At 52.7% G+C, this 21,251-nt stretch overlaps 1 long non-coding RNA gene across 1 annotated transcript; it reads left to right on the plus strand.

The window, feature by feature from the left end:
- Positions 1–3,845: 3,845 nt before the first annotated feature.
- Positions 3,846–14,591, plus strand: LOC136106700 (uncharacterized). The gene is made up of 3 exons (XR_010652183.2): positions 3,846–3,926; positions 13,949–14,138; positions 14,399–14,591. It is a non-coding gene; the product is annotated as an uncharacterized lncRNA (long non-coding RNA).
- Positions 14,592–21,251: the final 6,660 nt, after the last annotated feature.

Here is a 21,251-nt window from a genome sequence, read left to right on the forward strand (position 1 = left end):
AATATGTGTATTTATTTACAGAATTGCTGTCGACCCAGCCATTGGAAACTGCAAGGTGGGATGATAATTAATGAGTTGCCCGGATGAAGCTCCAATTTTGATGGGATTAGTCTTAATGGTTTTATTTTTGAAAGCCATTTAATTACTAATCAGCTCTCCCTTACAAGCTCAGATGTGCTGGTGCTGTTTAAAGCAGTCTGGTTGGGGGCTCTGCTGGCGGGCAGCTGGGGTGGATATTCAGAGCTTCTTCAAAACCTGTTTTCCCCATTGCAGGCTGAGCTGTCTGTGCTGCTGAGCATCTCCCCTGTGCGGGGCTGGGGAGCTGGGGGCATCTGCACCTCGAGAAACACCCAGCTGGGGGGGCAAACACTGCATGGGCTCCATGCGGAAAAAAGGCACAATCCTGTGCTTTTACAGTTGGGACATCAGAAGCCACATGCCCTGCTCTGCATCCCTTGGTGTAACTGTGCGAATGGCCTGGGTGGTGTCTGGGGGTGCTCGCGGGGAGAATTCAGGTTTGTTCACCCTTCTGGCAGCGATAGAGATCAGTGCACCACCCCGCCAACCCTAGTCCCTTAATTTATAACACAACAGAAGCCGTTCCTTAATCTTTTAATTGTATGGAGTGACATGGGTGAAATAACTCCTTTCATTTCCGAGCCACTGACATGATTAAGGACTGAAGTCTACAGTTTGGAAAGAAAACGGTGTGAATTGCCCATCATGTCAGATCTGAATCACCTTCCACCCAAACTCCATTTGAGCGGCCGCTGTGAATCCATCACCGAGCCTGGTGAGGAGAAGATTGCGCCATTATTAAATTATATGTTTTTTTTTTTTTTTTTTAAAAAAAACGACACACTGATCTGTTTCGTACCAGTAAATATGTGATTTACATTTAATTCTGAGTAACCTTTCCATGATCAGTGAGGTGTGAAGGAATTTAATGACACAAAGCTACATTTATGAAGAGACCATTCATATTCATTAGGCTCACGCATTAACAATCCTGCCAGTGACATCTCTCTAGCACATGCTTTATTACGACAGTTTATGGGCCCTAGGAGCCAAGCAAGCTGCGGCGTCCATACCCCTGCACAGGCAGACCCTCGGACAATATCATCCAAAAAAAAGAAATAAATGAAAATAGGGCTTGAAATTAGATGTTCCTGGGTTTGGCGGGGGAAGGGCTGGGACTGTCCTGGCTTAGAGGAGAGACTTGGGATATAAAGGGAGCCCTAGAGAGGAATATCTTCATTATCTTTGCAATGTTTAGAAAGGAGGAATTGTTGAGGAGACAAAAATGTTGCCACTCACCTTTTGAAAGCATTAAAAAACTGAGAGACCAAAGGAAAAGCCACCCCAGGGTGACACTGCTGCTTCTGGTGTGGGCCATCGCCGTGAATCAGACTTGGCATCCCAAATGAGGCTGGTTAGAGCTAAAAAAAAAACCAACCAACCAAACAAAAATCAGGACTCAGGGTTTGCCATTCTGGGTCTCACCATTGCTCTGCATTTCTGGGTTTGCTGCTGGCTTCATGGATACAGGACAAGGAGGGGTGAGGAGGTAACACATGAAAAACCCATGGATAATCCCTGGAAAAAAAACCCCACCAACATAAATCAACATTGCAGCTCCATCTCCTGAAGCGCTCAAACTTGAGGTCCCCTGCACGGTGACCTGTCAGATGTGGATATCTGCCGAGGCAGGTACAGGTGAGCAGAGCAGCTCAGGGGGAATGATGGGGATCTCCTGGGGTCCTGGGCTGGGCCAAGCTCATCTGTACTTAGCACACATCAAACATGCTGTTTGAGGAAATTAAAATCTGGTTGGCGTTAGAATATCTCCTACAAGCCCCTGCCTGATGGGGAAGCTAATGAACCGCAACTGTCTGCATTGAGAAATAATTGTGTGCATTAGGATGCCGTAAGCAAATAATCAAAGCAGAAGTGCGTTGCCATCCCCGGCAGCCCTGCTGCTCCCCAAATGGGGACAGGCACATGGGGCTGGACAGGACCCAAGCGGTCTGGGACAATGAGCATCTCCTTAGTGCTTTGCAATGACCTGGGCCAGGGGCGATGCTGGTGCTCGCCCTCTCCCAGAAAAAATGTTTTGCCATAATCCATTATAAACCCCCAGGCAATTGCTCTGGAAGTGGAAAGGGAAGCAGCTCATGTGCCGGGGAGAGCCCTGAGTGCCTCCATGACCTTAGAAGCTCGGTTTATTTTTCCAGCCTCTTATCTTCATCCCAAGGGACATGTGCACAGCCCTCGGCAGCCGTGCAAAACCCCAGAGCCAGTCCCAGCATGAAGTGGCACGAGGGCTGCCAGTTTTGCCTGCCCTCAGCCTCCAGGCCATTTCCTTTAAGGCATTTATAGAGGTATTTCTCCTTTAAGCATCTTTTGCTCCTGTGGCCCCGGGACACTCCTGGCCCCACTGCACTGCTGGCTGCCCCCATTATCCCCAGCCTCTCCAAGAATGGATGGACCAGAAACCTGCCCCAGCAACAGGATCCAGGTGTTCCCCAAAACATTGCTTAAGATCCAGTGGAAAGAATAAAAATGACCCTTTCCACTGTACAAAGGCCCACAGACCCTGGTTGCCAGCAGCACACTGCTCTGCTGCCGGTACAGCACATGGTGACCCAGCACCACCGGCAGGCCAGCGGTCCATATTTACCGTCCATCTTCCCAGGAAAAACGCCTTTTAAAGCAGATGACATTGTGGCATGCCCAGTTTCAAAGCAGGGAGAAGCAGCCTTACAGGCTGCAAATGAAACGTTAATTAATTTGCCAGCAGGAAGGATATAAATAACTAAATCAGATGGTGCGACTTATTCATGAGGTCCTGATGGAAGGCAATTGTTATTCCTGGCTGCACAGGTTAATGAACACGGTCTCCTTTTCCCAGCATCACATGCTAAAAATACAAGGGGCCCAAGTCATGCCTGGCAGCTCCCATCCCCCCCGAGCCTGGTGTCCCCACAGCCCCAGGGTGACCCAGCACTGGGACCCCTTGGAGAGGACACACCACTGGGGCTGGGGACACATGGTAGGTAATGGACTTGGGCAGAAAGGAGAAGCTGAGTGTGTGGGAGTGGAAGGGAAGATGCTACCGAACTGCCAGAAATTCCCGCTTTGAGCATCCCATCCCTGGGTGGGGCACAGGGGAGGCCTTGGCCAGGCTGGGAGCAAAATGCAGACATCAGTCACAGTATTCCTGAGCTTTGAGCTTTATCGTGTCCTCGATTTCTTGGTGAAGTTGGGGATATATTGTTCTAAGACTGGTGCAATGTAAATCAGCCCTTTGTGAATATGCATTGATGTCCCTAACACAGGATGCATTTGGGTATCGGTCAGCAACAACAGGTGTCAAATCAACTTATTCCTTTGTCCAAATAAAAATCGCTAAATATTTCAACCAGGGACTGAGGGGGTTAAAGTGGCTCGTGAAGTACCTGAAGTTCCCTGTATTGCCCTAACCAGAGTCCCCCAAGTCCTCATGCCCTCGGGCAGCCCCTGCCCCACCAGCTGGCACAGCGATGTCTGCACCCCCAGATGCTGCCCAATTTGGGCAGCCGGTCCCCATGGAGCCCCAGGGACATGGCACTGGTGGGAACAACAAGTGGAACCAGTGCTCTGGTGCTGCAAACACCCATTGGGATGGGGAGAAAGCTGCTGCTCGTGGAGGCAATGCAGGGACTGTGGGTGCAAGCAGCACGCACCACGGGACAGTGGGAGATTTGCTGTTTTCAGGAAGATTCTTCCCATTCTGCTGTCACTATGGGATGGGGTTAACTAAAAAGCACATGGCCTTTGTACCCAGGCGGCATTTTAGCTTGCAGCAGTGGCTCAGGAGATGGTGACAGCTCTGAACAGCACAGCAGCAGCTTTCAGCATGTAATTATGGGATACGTTAATCACAGGTAAGAGAACAAGCACTCGATGCACCTCGGTTGAATCCTTCAGCCAATGCGCCGGGGATGTCCCCTGTCCCTCGCGAGGGCATCCTGGGGGGACAAACCCCTCTCCTGCCCCCCTACCCAGGCAGCAGGTCCCCTCTGCCCCACGGCAGCTCGTGCTCTCACGCTGGCAGATCTTGCCTCGCTTCCCCTCGAGCAGAGATTTTCCACAATGTGCTGCCTTTTCATTTGCCAGTGCTTAAAAGGATTGGAAAGATTAGGAGATTTCAATTTAGCAGCAGGCAGGCAGTATGGCAGGCAGCTTCCTGCTCCACAATAACATGCCCTGATCAATAACACCAGACCGCAGCCCACAAAACTGCTCTCAAGTGAAAACAAGATTTTATTTTTTTTTTAAAAGGGGGAACTAAAAAATAAGGGGGGCAGGGGGGGAAGGCAAGGCCCAGCCATCTCTGCTTCTGGTTTCTGTGTGTGTGTACACTCAGTTAATGTAAAGCACAGGCCAATTTAACCTAAAATTGCTTAAGTTGAACCAGCCTGGGAAAGGTATCTTAGCATCCCCTGAGCTGGGAGCGGTACCTCAGCATCCCCCAGCCTGGGAGCAGTACCTCAGCATCCCCCGGGCTGGGAGCAGTACCTCAGCATCCCCCAGCCTGGGAGCAGTACCTCAGCATCCCCCGGGCTGGGAGCGGTACCTCAGCATCCCCCAGCCTGGGAGCAGTACCTCAACATCCCCCGGGCTGGGAGCGGTACCTCAGCATCCCCCAGCCTGGGAGCAGTACCTCAACATCCCCCGGGCTGGGAGCGGTACCTCAGCATCCCCCAGCCTGGGAGCAGTACCTCAACATCCCCCGGGCTGGGAGCGGTACCTCAGCATCCCCCAGCCTGGGAGCAGTACCTCAGCCTTGCGGCTGCACATGGGCTGACTGTTATTAAAACGTGTAGCGCCAGTCAGCACCCGGCGATCGGCACTGAGATATCATTGTCATCCGGCATAGCGTGACTTTTTTTTTTCTCCTCTCTTTTCACTTTGATTGGAATAGAGCCTCCTGGGAGACGTGAACTCATCGCAAATGGCTTCCCAGGGATGGGAGCAAATGAAATGTAACAAATCTCCATTTGCAATTTTGGGGGCACGTGACTGGAATGGGAAATGGGATGGAGGAGCTGAGCTCTTCCTCGGTGCATTACCGAGCAGTTAGTGGCTGCTGCCTGCTAAAATAAACCCTTTATCACCTTCATCCTTCATTTCCAGCACAGCTAAATAATACAGCAAAACGGCACAGCCCGTCTCATTTAGCCCAGGGGTTCTGCTTCCCTGACACGTGCAAGAGGGGAAATATTTTATTTCAGCTTTCTTCAGAGCTCTGTAACCTCCTGTTCAAAACAAGGCTTTCCAGAGGTTCTTATGGTGTGTGAAAGCTTTAGTGGTGCTGCAGAGCTCCCATGCCTGGAGAGCCCTGTGCATGCACTGTGCCGTGCCATGCTGTGCCGTGCTGTGATGTGCCGTGCCGTGATGTGCCGTGCCGTGCCATGCCGTGCCATGCCAACCCCTCTGTAAATCCCTGCAGTTTCAGCTGTGCTCATGCATCTCTGCTCATTGTAGCTTCCCGTGGCTTCACTAGGGAAGCCAGCGGAATCCCCCTCTGCCCAGACCCCAGCGTTTCTCTCCCCATTTGGCTGAGCTGCTCTGGCCCATGGGCCGAGCTGAAGGCATCACTAATCACGCGGGGACATCAGCCCCGTGCCGCTCGGTTACCGCTAATGGACACAAGGCTGATCCGTTCCAGAGTGATGATTTTATTTTTTAACCTCCCAGCAGGATTGATTGTGATTGTCGCTCAACTGGAAGGCTAAACAGGGCCGGACTCGCTGGCCTCAGGTGGATTGTTTTAACAGCCTTGTTTCGTTAAGGAATTTTGTGTTCTTGGAGCAAAACAGTGAAGTTGCCTCCCAGCTGCTGACCATTGCACTCCAGTCTCTGCCCCACACAGCCTCAGTGATGCTGGTGTCCAACTCCTGCTTCAGGCCTGCAGAGGGTTTTTTTTAAGTTCTTTTAACTTTCCAAACAAAAAGCTGGAATATCTTAGTGCTGTCTCCAAAGCGGAGATGTGAGCTGGTCCAGGCACAGGGCGCATAACTCCCTCAGAGTTGCGACAGGAGACCGGAGCCTGGCTCTTGGGAGCACTGATCTGTCCTGGAACAATAATCTAGCCATGAAAAAGCCACTTAGCCATTTTAAAAACAATTTTTAAAACAAAACAAAAATAAACCCTTGCTGACCTATAACCTATAACCTTCAGAAGAATATCCCTGGGCATCCGCTGCGTCTCTCTCCATCCCACCTGAGCAGGGTGGGCATGTGCTGGGCACAGGAGCTCTGGGGTCATCCTTCACCTGCTGCTTTGGGGTTTATTTGTTATGTTTTTCTACTGTAAATGCTGATCACAGGATCAAAGAGAAAAAGGGTCCTGGTCGTGCGGGGTCCTGTGCAGGTCGGTGGCTGCAGGTTGGATTTATTTTTAATTCTTTGTGACTGACAAACCTGAAATGTTTGGGCCCTGGGGTTCTGGGTTCTTTTTTTGATTGTTTTATAAATATCCAAGTGGCTTTGGCAACCGAATGAAAACACTGAGACTGACGAGTAACAGATGTAATTTTACAAAAGCATTAACCGATCTGCGGGGTTAGGTAGATGTGAATGCAAACACAAAAATCCCTGGTTTTGCACGCTCTGTCCCGGAAAACCCCGTTCTACCCTGACACCCACAGCCATGCCACCTCTGCAGGGTCATGTTCGCAGAGGATGGTGGGGTCACCCATGATGGAGCCAGCACCTAGGTGGCAGGGGATACAGGCAGGGGATGTGGGTCCTGGTGCCACCTGGGGATTTTCTCAAGCATCTGGCCCAGCACATGGGTGGCCTTTCTGTACTTAAAAGGGGCCTGTAAGGAAGATGGGGACAGACTTTTGAACAGGGCCTGTTGCAATAGGACAGGGGCTGATGATTTTAAACTAAAAGAGGAGAGATTCAGGCCAGACATGAGGAAGAAATTATTGCTCCTGAGGGTGGTGAGAGCCTGTCCCAGGTTGCCCAGAGAGGTGGTGGATGCCCCATCCCTGGAGACATCCCAGGCCAGGCTGGACAGGGCTCTGAGCAACCTGAGCTGGTGAAGATGTCCCTGCTCATGGCAGGGGTGGCACTGGGGGAGCTGGGAAGGTCACTTCAACCCAAACCATTCTTGATTCTATGGGGTGCTGTGGTGTGCAAGGGGCAGAGCCCAGAAATGCCGGTGGAGGGAATGTCCATGTCAGTAGGGGTACTGGGGCAGGGTGGTGATGAGTGGGAGGTGGCTGTACCCAGCCCATGGATCTGCCCTGGGTTTGGGTCCCTTGCAGCCTCTGAGAGCCCCCAGGGCCGGGGCAGTAGCCAGACGGGCTGTGCCAGGCTGGGAGGTTGGTTCTTCACTCCCTTATTTTCCAGGAGGAAAGTTAATTTTAACTGAACAAACAAAGGAGGAAGGCTCTGCTAATGAGACACAGATGAATCTCGGCTGGCTCCCAGGGTGCTAGGGGAGCTGTTTTTCCAGCACTAATAACCCAGCCTACAACAAGGAATGGAGCTGATATTGTTTGTTATTGTTAATAGATGCAAATGATAACTTTATCTGCAGCTCCAAGGGGCTCCTGGCTGTCAGCGCTGGGAAGGTGCCTGGCACACATGCTCGCAGCACCGAGACGTGGTGCCAAGGGGCCGGTGCCATCCAGGGCTGCAGGTCTGTGTCACCCTCGAGCTGCCCCAGCGAAGGACGGGCTCTGTAGTGGAAAGGGAGCCTGGAGAAGACCTGGGGAGGCTGTGAAGCTTCATCAGTCCCTGGAAGCACTGGGAGCCCAGCAGCATGTGCTCCTGGGCAGGCTGGCCCCATTGGGGATGCCGGGTTAACACTGGTCTATGGGGGGAATTGCCATCAGATGCAGGATGGGTGGCCCCACAGGTAAAATGTGTGTCCAGCGAGAGGGTGGGAAGAGTCTGAGCTGAGGTGACAGAGGTGCATGGGGATGAGAGGAAATTGCCTCAAGTTGTGCCGGCGGAGGTTTGGATTGAAAATTGGGAGCAATTTCTTTCTGGAAAGGGCTGTTGGGCATTGGAACAGGCTGCCCAGGGCAGTGGTGGAGTCACCATCCCTGGAGGGGTTGAACAGATGTGGAGATGAGGTTCTCAGGGACATGGGGTAGTGCCAGGGCTGGGGTAACAGTTGGACTCACTGATCTTGAGGGTCTTTTCCAACCCAAATGATTCTGTGATTCTATCCAGCGTCCTTTTCCAGGCAGGGCCAAGCCTGGGCTCTGATGGCAACCAGCCCCTCTGGTGAGATACAGCCCCACACACCACAGTGTGTAATTGGTACCAGGAGCTTGACTGAAAAAAAAACCTCAAAGACTTTCAAACACAGAATAAAATGACGAGATTATAGGCAGGTCTCTGGGCTCTCTTTGGCGAGGGCCCTGCCTGCCTGAATTATGGAGCAGCTGCGTGGCTCTGCTGGGCTTCCTAGGTCCAGGAATGTTTCCCTGCGGAATTTCAGCAGCAAAACCCCCAAACCACTTGCTTCGAAACCCTTTTCTCTTGAAGACACTTGCTCTGATTTGTTAAAGAAATGATGCTAAAAGTGGAAGCTGCTCCAGGAGTGACTTGTTCCAACCAGCCCCTCTTATCATTTACCGGCTGCACCTGCAGTTATTTTTGCTGTGGGTTGGGTTCCACCCCCCCCCGGTCGCTGGTGCAGGGTCCTGCTGGCAGGTCTGTCCCCAGCAGAACTGGGGGAGCGGGGCGTCCCTGGCCACAGCGGTGCAGCTCGGGCAGGGGGAAAACCGCAGCCAGCCGCGGCTCCGGTTCACACGCGACTGTTGAGCATAAACGGTGTGGAGGAAAAGGCAGCAAGAAAACAGCAGAGATATGCAAATGCAGTGGAAAATCTGACTGTGTGCACAGGGCCAGTGCAGCCTCATCGTCTTGCAGCAGGGCAGTTTCTACCCAGGCGTTTTCTCTTTTTTTTCCCCCCACATATCTGATTCTGTCAGAGAAACCATTTCATGAGGTCTCTGCCAAGACAGCTCCTAATCAGCCTGGAAGTCGCTGGCTGGCGGGGTGGGAAGTGCTATCAGGAATACAAAGCTGTAAGAATCAAAAGGGTATTTATTTTCCTATCTACAAAGCAAGCCTGCAGAGAGAAGCACATGGATATTTGGTCTCTAGTGCTGGAGCTGAGCTCTGAAATCACTTGATGATGGTTTGGGATTGTTGGAAACGAAGAGGTAGGGTAGGTGTTTAGCTGAATCACAGTTAAGTACAGGAGATACCAAACACAGCCTTAAATCCGTGCTTATTCAGAAAAGATCTTTAAGTGTGTAATTAACTTTAAGCACTTGCTTAGGTGCCTTATAAGTGGTGATGCTTTGCTGAATTAGGGCTGTAATTATTGGGCTGTGACTGTACACATGTTTACCCCTCACCAGGCTGGCTTGTCCCGGCATGGGCGCTGGGTGGCTCGCTGCCGGGAGCATCGACAGGGCCAGCAGCAGCAGGTCCTGGAGCCATTGGGACCTCCAGGAATGAGCCACGGCAAAGCCCTTTGGGATGCAGTGAGCTGACCCAGGGGTCCAGCACCACCTCGACCCTGAGCTCCGCTCACCAGGCTTGTGACCGGCTCCCCGCTGCAGAAACGTCCCCTTCCTCTTGCGCAAAGAGCCAGCACAGCCCTATGGGCCCTGATAAACATCTGAAAGTCAAGCAGGGCTCTGGAGGGGCTGGCAGCCTCTTGCTGCACTGAGGGCTGTGCCGGGCAGCAAGCTGCTCCACCGGCATCCCCGGAGCTGGTTCCACACACTCCTCCCAGCTCCACACCTTCCCAAGGGGATGAAGAGCGCAGGCAGGAAAACTCCACAAAGCCTTCGGAGACACGGGGTGATGTATTTATAGCCAAGGCTTTTATGTTGCAAAACACAGGAGGCCAAACTAAACATGCCGAGGCTGCAAGAAAGCAGGAAATGAAAGCGAATCATCACTTGCCAAAGCCCTCAGACCAGCGTGAACGACAAACGTGAGAGGAGCAGCCGCTGTCTCCCAGCTCCGCCGGCCCTATCCCCAGCGCAGGCAGCCAGATCCCGCTCCGGCCTCTGGCACCAAGGGCTTAAAGGGGACAGATTTTCCCATTTTCACTTGACTCTGTCATACACTCTTGAGAGGGGTGGTTTGAAGTTTTGCAAAGCAAATTTAGCTTTAATTGGAAAACCATGCTGGCTTTCAAGGGGCTCTGCCCAGAGCACAGTCCACAGCTTGCCAGGCTCCCTCCTGCCAGCTGCTGGGCTGCTGCTTTTTGAGGATCCTCTCCCACACTCTGTGTCCCCTCCTTGTGCAGGACACCTTTGCTGTGCCTCTGTGGCCAGGAGCTCTGTCCTTGCCTCATGCTTGCCACAGCTCTCTTCTCCTTTCCTTGGTGCTGGAGAGGGTCCAGCATAGGGCAACAAAGATGATTAAGGGAGTGGAGCACCTCCCTTATGAAGAAAGGCTGAGGGAGCTGGGTCTCTTTAGTTTGGAGAAGAGGAGACTGAGGGGTGACCTTATTAATGTTTATAAATATATAAAGGGTGAGTGCCACGAGGATGGAGTCAGGCTCTTCTCAGTGGCAAACAATGATAGGACAAGGGGTAATGGGATCAAGCTGGAACACAGGAGGTTCCACTTAAATTTGAGAAAAAACTTCTTCTCAGTGAGGGTGACGGAGCGCTGGAACAGGCTGCCCAGGGGGGTTGTGGAGTCTCCTTCCCTGGAGACATTCAAAGCTCACCTGGACACATTCCTGTGCGAACTCACCTATGCGTTCCTGCTCCAGCAGGGGGATTGGACTAGATGATCTTTTGAGGTCCCTTCCAATCCCAAACATACTGTGATACTGTGATCCTTAACCTTTACCAGAAGCAAATGTGTGACCCTGGTGGCCCCGTTTGGGGACAGCACATTGCAGAGGGTCTTTGTGCTTGAAGCCGGCTCCAGGCCAGCTATGGCACTGCTTAGGTCTCTGTTCTCCTCTCCGGTGCTCCCAAGGGAGTCACCCTGTCCCTGGGCTGTCCCCAAGGCCTCACCTGGGGGGCCCACTCGCTGTTTCACACCCAGTGTGTCGGCTGCCACCCCACTGCTTTGCTCTGCCTCCCCATAGCACTGTGCTCCCTGCCCCACAGCATCATCTCACCATGACCCTTGCTCTTTGCTAAGGTTTCCTCTTGCAGCAGCCAGGACCCACCACCCTTTGCAGCCTCATTTTGCTGCAGGAGAGCAAAGTCCAAAAAAGCCCAGAAGCCACATACTGATAAAGTCAGGGTGGACCCTGAAGACACCACCCACGGCCACCCCAGCACCAGCAGATCCCTCCAGCCCTGGGTGCACGTGCCCAGCTGGAGGTGGTGGATGTTCCCATGGCTGCGGAGGGGACACTCCATAGGGTTTGTACCAAAGCAGCTGCTTCACCTTGCTGGCAGGAGATACCTCCTAACGAGCTGCTTGTGCTCACAGCAGCGTGTGGATGATCCAACACACTGTCAGTCATCGGCATCCCCAGCTCGTGTTGTCCAGGTTTAACCCAGCATCGTGTGTTGATGGTTTGATGTGCCTGTGGCTGCTGAGCTCCTCGATGTCTGTGGGGCAGAGCAGACCTCAGACACATCCCTCCATCACCCGGGTCAGCCTCCCGCGATCAATCTTCCTCGAGAAAATCATTATCAGAGCTATCTGTGGTTATTACCGCCAGGCAGGGGGCTTTGTGAGCAGCGTGTGATGCCGAGGTGCTGGAGGAGATGGGTTGCCAGGAGGGACAGTCCCCTTCCTGAGCGGCAAAAGGCTTTTACAGGGCAGGAACTGCCTGGCCATGGCTGGAGGCTGCAGAACTGCATCAGGAGTACACACCTGACCCAAGAAGTGGCCCGTTTGGTCTAGTTTCACAAATCTGGCATTAAAACTTAATGTGAATGGTGTCAGGTCTGCTAGGGTCTGCTCGGGGTGGCTTTAGCGTGTACCCATGTGTTTGCCATGCCAGGAGCTTGGTTTATGCTGCAAGTATTTCTGCAACATATGCAACCAGCAGTACTGCCACAACCTGCCCGGGATGCCAGAGTCTACCGGGAGGGTTCAGTCCTCCACATCTGACCTTGATGTATCTGTTAAGCCGTGCTTACTTCCTCCAGAATTGTTAACCTGGGTTAAGAGGATATTTTCCACGCATAGCAGATTGCAACACCAAGCCTGGAACCAGAACAACACTGATTAAAGAACAAACCCCACATTTAATGTAGCGTAATGATTTCCACCTAGCTTAATGGCTGCGAAACAGAAACAAGTTATCGCTAGCACATCAAAGAGCTGGAAAAATGTAGTCAACGGTACCTTTGAGCTATTATGCATATCAAGTGGCAAGATACCATCATGAAAAATAAGGGATCTGCAGCGAGGTTGCACAAATGGCGGTGAAGCAATGCTCACCACGCACCCTGCGCCCGGGGTACATCAAAAGCCTAGAGAGAAGGGCAACTCATCTCCAAAGAGCTGCACACGGAGAGGCGGTGGGAGGACAAGATGTGCGCTATCCCGAGGAGGAGGCTGGGCCGCGATACCGCACAGCGGCCAAAGCCAGGGGCTGGCACCGAGCTGCAGCGCTGAAGGGCAAAGCTCTGTGTGTCACCAGGGCTGACATAACCCCGGATGAACTCCATGTGCTCCTGGCTTTGGAGACCAGAGCTTCCCTCACCTGGGAGTTGCTACACCTTCTTTCTAAGCTTCCTTCTTCCCCAGGATTTTTCTCCCAGTAAATAACAGGGAGCTCACCAGAGGCAGTTGCCGCACATTTTTGTATTGATACGTTTCCTTTCAGGATGGCTTTCCTGTGGCCTTGGCAGTGCCTTGGAAAGACAATTTCTCTCTCTGCTTTCTGAGTCACCAGATGCTTTATGTGTTGTCCATGTTCATGTCCCTCAAATGTCATAAATATTAGGTGTGTAAAATCTCCCTGTGCCAGCTCCCTTTGGCCACGTTGTTCCTACTGGTCCCTTTGGAGCAGGGGCAAGCAGCAGACATGCTCGAGATTTCTGTCCTACTAGCCTTAGTGACACTAAAATGACACAGGGTTACATGATATTTTAGGTGTTCCCCTCCTTGGAGGCACATGCAGGGTCTGTCACCCCGGTGCAGTGCAGGTCATTGCTCCTTGGCAGTGATGCTCCCTGGGCCACTGTGATGGAGGGGACAATGGAGGGAACGGAGCAGGTCTGTGTGGCTGCCATAATCACCGTGACGTGGAGGAAGGTGCTGTCTCTTGTGGGGGTGTCCAGGGGGGGATAAACCAGCAGTATGGGTTGGGATGAGCTGGGCACACCTCAGCACCACTCGCTGCTTCGTCAAGCATTCCCAGTCCTCAGCAATTACAACATGGAGAAAGAAATACACTTGACTTGCAAACAGCGTTGGGCAACAAATGAGTCTTTCTACCCACAGAACCAGCCCTGGGGCTTTACCACGCCGCCTCAGCCTGACACAGTTAAATTTTCGCAGTGAGTGCTGATGACAGAGGATTACAAGAAGGAACAGTCCATCCTCAATAAATGGTTTCACTTGAGAGCTGCAACCCAATTTGCTAATTCCTTTGGTATTTCTGGCAGCAGCGCCGCTTGCTTCACGCCTTCCATGCTAACGTCTTCCTCAACTGGTGCATCCTTCGGGGTTCTCGTGATTTTGGAAGGGATTAAACCAGCCATTACTCACATGTTACCAAACACCCTTCAGTGGCTGTGGGGCTGCGAGAGCTCCTGGAGAAGCCGGGTGGGACAGCGTGGGCTGTGGGGCTGTGGAGCTGGGGATGGGGCTGGGAGAATGATGCTGCTTGGGATAGGAGGGGTGGCTGGTCCCTGCTCTGCACAGTGCCACTCATTCACAGGTATTTTTTAAAGGTTTTTTTTTTTCACCCTCTTACTTTCCTCAGGTGCCTGTTCGCCCCGTGCCCCAAGCTGTGTTGTGAATTCTGAATAACGAGGACTAGGGCATGAAAATGAAGTCCCACATGGACAGGAGCGTGGGTTGCTCAGCCTGCGGGTGCTGGCTCTGAGCTGGCTTTGTCTCCCCCATGCCAGTCCCTGTGCAGCTCTGGGAGCAGGGCCTGGGAAGAACCGCTGGTGAGGGGGTATTAACTTCATTTCTAATGATTCTGATAGTTGAATTTGCAATTATTTCTGTGTAGAAGCAGCTTTCCAGCTGTAGCCATGGCCGGACACCACGTGTGCCCAGGATGGCTAATCCTCTGTTTGGAATGAAAATAAGACAAACATTCAAATTAAATGGAGCATTAAAGGAAGATCAAGATGGTATTAATATTCAATTAGAAATGGTCAGGGTGAGACTAAGGCTGACTCTTCTATTATTGCTTTGTTTGCAGGTGGCCTTGTCTTGTCACTGGAAGTCAGGTTGGGAGCAGGGGACTGTCCCCATGTCCTCACTGAGGACAGTGCTCCAGGCTTAGCTCAGCAGCAATGATGGAGGGACCAAGCGCTCGTCCTGAGCGGAGCCTGCAACTCCAGCGAAGCAGCCAGGGGAACGAGCGCAATAAACTAGTGAAATTGGAAAAGCAATTGCAATTTCTGGTGCTGAACCAGCCGGCTCAGATTAAGCCTGGGGAGGGGGAGCAGTTGCTCTGGTGGCGGAGCACCAAGTCCTGCATGCAAGGAGGGTTCCAGCCCCTCTTTGCAGTTGCCGGAGCACAAAGGCAGGGCTGCAGCCAGCCCAGGGCAGCAGAATAGCCGGGCTTGTTTGCGCATCAAGGCTGAGAATGAATAAAACGTCCTGGGAGCACAGGGTCCCTTTGTCTGGTCGGTAGCCGAGTGCTCTAATTTTTGCCATGTGCATGCAAGTTGGAAGGCAATATTTTAATGGGACACTGCCTGTGACCAAAATAAGTGACTGGTTGTTCTGCTCACCCTTGCCCAGCCAAGGGGGCTTCCACCAGGCACCAGTCCCATAATGCCTCTTGCTACTGGCATCAATGGGGTCAGAACATCCTTTGGCTCCTTGGGGAGCCAAACTACCTCCCGCGAGGTGGCCCTGATGGCTCTGCTGATGCTGCACAGCTTCGACTCAAGAGGCAGAAAAAGCCGCTCTGGGTGCCTGCCTGTCCCACCTACTGTTTTTTCTGCTGAGAGACGTCTTCAGCAGAAATGAGTCACAGGGAGAATAATTGAGACACTTGATATTTCAGAGGATAAAGGGTCAGAGCAGCTCTACCTGTGTCCCGGTGAGGCCTCTGCAGGCTGACAGCACCAGGGCTCTGCCTGTGTGGGGCTGGGGAGGGGGATAAGGAGGATTAGTGTAGGATCCAGCCCCAAAACATGGCCCCTACAGCTGAGCTTGGTTCTCTTGGTCTTGGTGGCTGGAACTGCAGCTGCCATTGCATGTGACAGCAAGACCAACCTTGAAGATGAGCATAACCACCATGGTGCAGGGGACAAGGACATGATGCTGTGGCACTGGTGAGTGCCCTGATGTTGCATGGTGCTGTCACAGCAGAGGGATGAGTGCTTGGGCAGCTCCATCCCTGCATGGTGTGACGTGGTGTGGTGTGATGGATCACACACAAGCTGATCCCTGGTGGTGACAACACAGCTCCACAAGGAATCACGTCTGCCCCGGACTGGGCTGGGGGATGCTTTTGGGGAGCAGCTCCTGAGCATCGTTCCAGCCCTGCGAGTGGACCAGGGGAGCTCACACTGGGGCTGTCCCAGCTGTCCACTGGGCCAGGGGCAAAATGGGGAAAATTCCTAAAGAACAGGGTTTTGCTGGCAAACCCTGACCTGTCCCAGGGACACAGCAGCAGGTACAGAAGCAGAAGAGCCGCTCTAGCCACAGCTGGTTCCCCCAACCCAGAAATAACTGGGCAAAAGTAATTCCCCCACTGAGCCCCATACCAGGCAATGGGAGAAGCAGCACTTATGATACCACCACCACCACCACCACCACGACCACCACCACGACCACCACGACCACGACCACCACCACCACCACCACCACCACCACTACTACTACTACTACTACTACTATTACTACTAGTACTAACAATAAAAGAAAAAAACAGTTCACGGGGAGCCTAATGGTTCAGAGTCTGCAGCGATGGAGTTATTTATCCCCACCCAGTGCTGCAGTCCCCATGTCTGGTCCCCTGGTACTGCACCAGGGCCACATAGAAGTGTGTCCTCATGTCCCCAGCAGTGCTGGGAACACGCCATTACCATGTCCCCAAGCAGTGCTGGGGACACATCGTTACCATGTTCCTGTGGCTCAAAGGTGCCACCCCTGCAGCTGCTGCTGGGGTGCAAGGCCAAGCTGCCCCTCTCAGTAGGGTGGCGGGTGCTCTGCAGGTGCTTTTAAATGGTATATTATGAATAATGAAGCCTCTAAAATCCTACCAAAAAAGTGATTGGTGTGTGTTTTAACCTTTTCTTACAGATTAAACCTTTCCACAGCTTTTCAGCTTAAGGAAAAGCTGTTGAGGTGAAAAAAAATGATTAAAAGGTCTGATTTTTTTTTTCCCTGAAGAAACAGCAACAATTTTGATGGCAGCAAATTAGCGACAAAATGTTCCTTCCAAACAGGCGGTTTATAATTGGAGACAAGGAATTTTTTTTTCAATTCCCAGCCAAGTGTGATTTCAGCGGCTCTGGTGGGGACGGTGAGTGTGTGTGTCCCCCACACCCTGTGCCAGAGCCTGTTGTGGGACAGAGATGGGCACCTGTCCCAGCTCACACCACAGGCAGGGGCTGCACAGTGGCAGCGGTGGCATCCGTGTCCCCTCCTGTGCCGGCTGCCCCACTGCATGGCAAATACACCCCAACTGCAGCTGGGATGTGCTCATATATTGGGGGAGGAGTGGTCTGGGGAGGAGCGGAGCTCCCGTCACGGCAGCATGAGCCGTGGAAACCTGGGCGCTGGGTTAATTCCTCCTGAGACACACAGGAGAGGAGAAATGCAGGAGGAGTGGCATGTGATACTTGATTGCTCGCTACAGGCATGTTGGCTCCGCATGTGTAAAAACAATAATTAAACGTAAGATGTGGGAGGATTATTAAAGGTTTTATGGCATCTAATCCTTTTTGAAACCTTTCTGTAGGCTGGAATCTGAGGCTAGAGCAATAAAAATGCAAACTACACCCAGATTAATTCCGTGCGCCATTATTTTCCCTCCCCGGCCCTTGCCCTCGGTGTTGCTGGGGCTGTGGGAGCCGGATGGGCATGGCCTGGTGCTGGCGCGGAGGGATGGGTGGGATGGTGGGATGCTGTGGCCGTGCCTCCCGGGGCTGGTGGGGCTGGAGACCCTGTCCAGCGTGACGCAGGACCCACCTTGGTGATGGTCACATGTGTGTGTGAACATACAGACATGTACATCTCAGCTCCATCTTCCAGTGATGGCCCTTGGGCGCTGCTCCCCTCCCTCTGTCTGGGGACTGAACTGAGCAATCCCCACACCCCCGCGAGCTGTCTTGGAAATAAATAAACAACTATAAAGGTGCCTTTCGCATTTCAAAGCTGGGAGATTTATTTTTTTTTTCTCCCCTTCTTCAAAATGGCTTATCTCCATGAAATTAGTAATTGGCATTTCTTTCTGAAGCCGGGTAAGTGCCAGCAGCCAGTAACACCCACGCGACACTTCATTCTTTCTGAGAGGCCCTGCAGCCAAAGCAGAGAGGCTAATAAAAATAATAACAAGGAAAAAAAAAACAACAACAAACCACCAGAAAGTGCTGAAATCAGATTTACTTTCCCTTTTGCTTCCCTAGTGTTTTTCAGGCAGGCAAAGCAGCGTTGGGTTGGGCAGAGAAGCATGGTGGGTGGGTTTCAGGCACCCTTAGAGTGTGAGGGCTAGTGGGATTTGGGGTGCTGGGGAGGAGCAGGATGCTCCCTCCCGGAGAGCCCCCACCAGCCGTTCTCCAGCCTGCATAGAGACACGTATTTACAAAACCCCATTTCATCTCCAAAGCACCCTCGGGGCTGCAGCATCCTCCCCCGGAGCTCCCGGCCTCGCCGCTCGTCTGGCACGTTGGGGCGGCCACCCCCAGCCGAAACAGGTTTTGGCTGATGATTTCCAGCCTGCTCATTAACTGTGGCTCCTTCTGGTTGGCTTCGTTATTTTTTTTTCTATGTGTGCCAGCTCATCCTGCCCTTGTGCTGGTACCTGGGGAGCCCCTGGCTCTGAGTGGACCTGAGACCCAAAGCAGCCCCATTTGGGGTTCCCTGGTAGTGTTACCCCGCGCGGGGCTGGGGATGTGACAGCCGGCAGTGCCTTGGCCAGGGGGGCTGAGAATGGGGCTGTGAGGCCGTTCCCGGGAGGGTGCGGCAGATCCCTATCGCCAGGAGCGCATTCAAACCTCCCGAAAACAAAGCCGGGCTGCCAGCGGCGGGGTGAGCGGTCGGCGAGCTCTGTGCACAGCCCCGGATCCAGCGGCGCATCCCTCCTTATCCCCCGGCAGTTATGAATGTCGTCCACACCCTGACAGCCGGTGATTATCAGTGTGGGAGATCCTGGGCACAGCTTGACGCCGTGGCCATGCCGGAGCTTCCCAATCTGTGGCGCATCTCTAATGCTTCGGCTGAGGCTGCTGCAATTGCCCAAGGAAGGGCAGGGGGTGGATGTCAGCCCCCTCCTACTGCTCGGCTGTTGCTCTGGTTGGCTGCACCAGTGCAGCACTGGAGACACGGGGACAGGCCGGGGGGTTATAAAAGGGGGCTGGAGCCTCGGGGGGCCCTGGGCTGCACCCTCCCACCCCACCGCTGACACCTGGCCCTGGTTGTGCTCCCCAGTCTGGTGATTCACACTGCTCACAGCACAGCTACCTGAGCAGGTTAATTACCTTAATAAATATAAATGACAGTGGGAATTAGAGCACACTGTGGTTTCTAGCCTGGGCTTTAATGAACGCCCCATTTATTCTGCAGTAACCCACTGCAGACACCTCGGGGGGTGGCTGAAGCTGCTGCAGGTTGACTCTGAGCACAGGGGTTGTGACATGTCCCCGGGTGTGAGCCACAGACTCCCCTATGTCCCCTTCCCACGCTGTGCATTCCTCCTGGGAGACATAGACACTGAGCTCCCACCATGAAGCAAGGGGCATCGATGGAGAAGCCATTAGGTGTTTGGGTTTAATTGAGTCCTGGGCCAGGTGCACATACAGTTTTTGGGGTTGTTTAAGCCGTGGAAAAGGCTGGATATGCTGGGGCAGAACCCAGTCTGAGCTCCCCCTGTGCTGGGGCCCTTTGTTGATGGCAGGGGACAGACCCCCCTGCCAGGCTCAACTGCACCAGCGCCCTCCGCCATCTCGGCCTCATCCAGGAGCCAGGCCCCAGAGAATCCTTGTAATTTTTGTATTTTTTTATATTTCTCTTCTCAGGCAAGCCAAAAGCACAAAAATTGCTGTGAATCGATTTTTGGACATCAAGTTGAGATGGGTCATATTTGCCTAGCTTTTAATGCCCACTGTCTATAGCTTGCACTTCCATCATCCCATTACACGGATGACAAGCAGGCCAGCACCACAGAGAAGAAACAAATTACCTAATAAATCAAGCACCTAGGATACAAAACGGACAGTGCTATTAGGCTGCTATAGAGAGGGATGGTAACAGAGGGATGGATCCAGGCGGGGAGAGGGGGCCCTGTGTCTGCTTTTGCCAGGAACAGTTGCAGAGGGCTGGTCTGCGCTGTGCCGGCCTCAGCCGTGCCGGGTTGCTCGATGGGCCATGCGCCCGCTCTGTAACATTTCTTTCATAAAAGACTCTGTGAAGCAAGTTCCTGGGCACTGGGAGGAGATTAGTGGGGTTGGAGGGCTGTTTTTATGAGCTTCTCCCTTTCTCCAAGCCCTCCTTGCAAGTTCTCATCACTTTAACGAGAAATTCAGCGGGGTTAGAAATGAGCCGGCTCCAAACCATCAGGCTTTTGCGGCCTTCATCGCAAAGCACTGATTTCATTGTGGGTTTATAATTAGCAACTACAATGCCATAATTATGCACCACTTAACTTCTTAGCTTTAATATCTGTGTGAGCCAGCACTAAAGCCAGCGAGCAGGATCCCGGTGCTCTGTCTTGGGGGAAATCCACCGGGAAGGAGGCATTTCCAAGGGGAGCAGCTCAAGCTGCCCCCTCCCTGTGCAATTGCTATTGTTTTCGGTGAGAACGGGGCTCCATCTGCCCTAGCCCTCGGCGGCGGGGCAGCGGGCAGAGGAACAAAAGGGGCCTGCAGGAAGGAAACGCTTCAGAACCTTCCAAAGGTCCCCTCGCAGCAGAAGAAATGCTTTTGATTTTTATCACTTTTGTTCTTTTAAATAACCTATGCTTAACCTTTTTGTGTTTCCCTTTCTGGGACAGTGAGATAGTGCTGGGAGCGCTTGTGACTCAGGGTGCTGCTGGGGAGGTCTTGCATTTCTTTTTCAGTGTCTCTCACCTTGTGTCCAGTTTGTCTCTTCACCTTCAGCAGAGTCCTCTCTGCTTTAGCATCTGCATCTCCTGAGGCCCTGCTTAGCATGGTGCTTTGCAGGGCTGGGTGCCCCGGCACCCCGAGGGGATGCCTGGAGGAGCGGAGCAGCTGCACCCCGTGGCCCCTACCCTGTCCCTGGATAACTTAATTTTCTCACCTTGCACCAGCAAGTGAGTGTTTCTTAAAGTCCACTGTGACCATCAGCCTCCGCATCATTTAACTCCTCAAAAACTGCCCTGCAACTCATTATTCTGGATGAATTAAATTGTTTGTAATTGATAAATTATGCAAAAGTGCCTGCCAAATCTGAAATGTAGAGCTGATATCAACCCACCCAGGGGGACTCAGTCTAATTTTGTCTCAGCCTTGCATTGTGCCTCGCCTGCTTGATGTATGTTGTATTGATTTAACAAGGCTCCTGGGAATTAGGTTGATTTTCTAATTTTATCCTCTGGATGAAATGAATCAGATTTAAATACAATGCGGACATTGTCTGCCGTGGGTCACGCAGCAGAGTGTCCTCTGGCCTGTTGGTGGGTTGTGCTGGGAAGGGATCAGTGGGGATCACTCTCAACCCTACATCTTCCCAAGGCATCTCCTGAGGACCAAATCCGCCCTGGGATCCCTCCAGCCTGTGTCCCCGTGCTGCCACTCTCCTCGACACGTGCCACCCAACAGCGGATGCTCCACATGCTTTTCCTGCTCCCAATCCCCCCGGACCACAGCGGAGCAGGAAATCTGACGCTGCTCCTCAAAATAACCCTGTGTTTTTCT

Source organism: Patagioenas fasciata, chromosome 12 (genome assembly GCF_037038585.1).
Source record: "Patagioenas fasciata isolate bPatFas1 chromosome 12, bPatFas1.hap1, whole genome shotgun sequence".
NCBI classification, from domain to species: Eukaryota; Metazoa; Chordata; class Aves; order Columbiformes; family Columbidae; genus Patagioenas; species Patagioenas fasciata.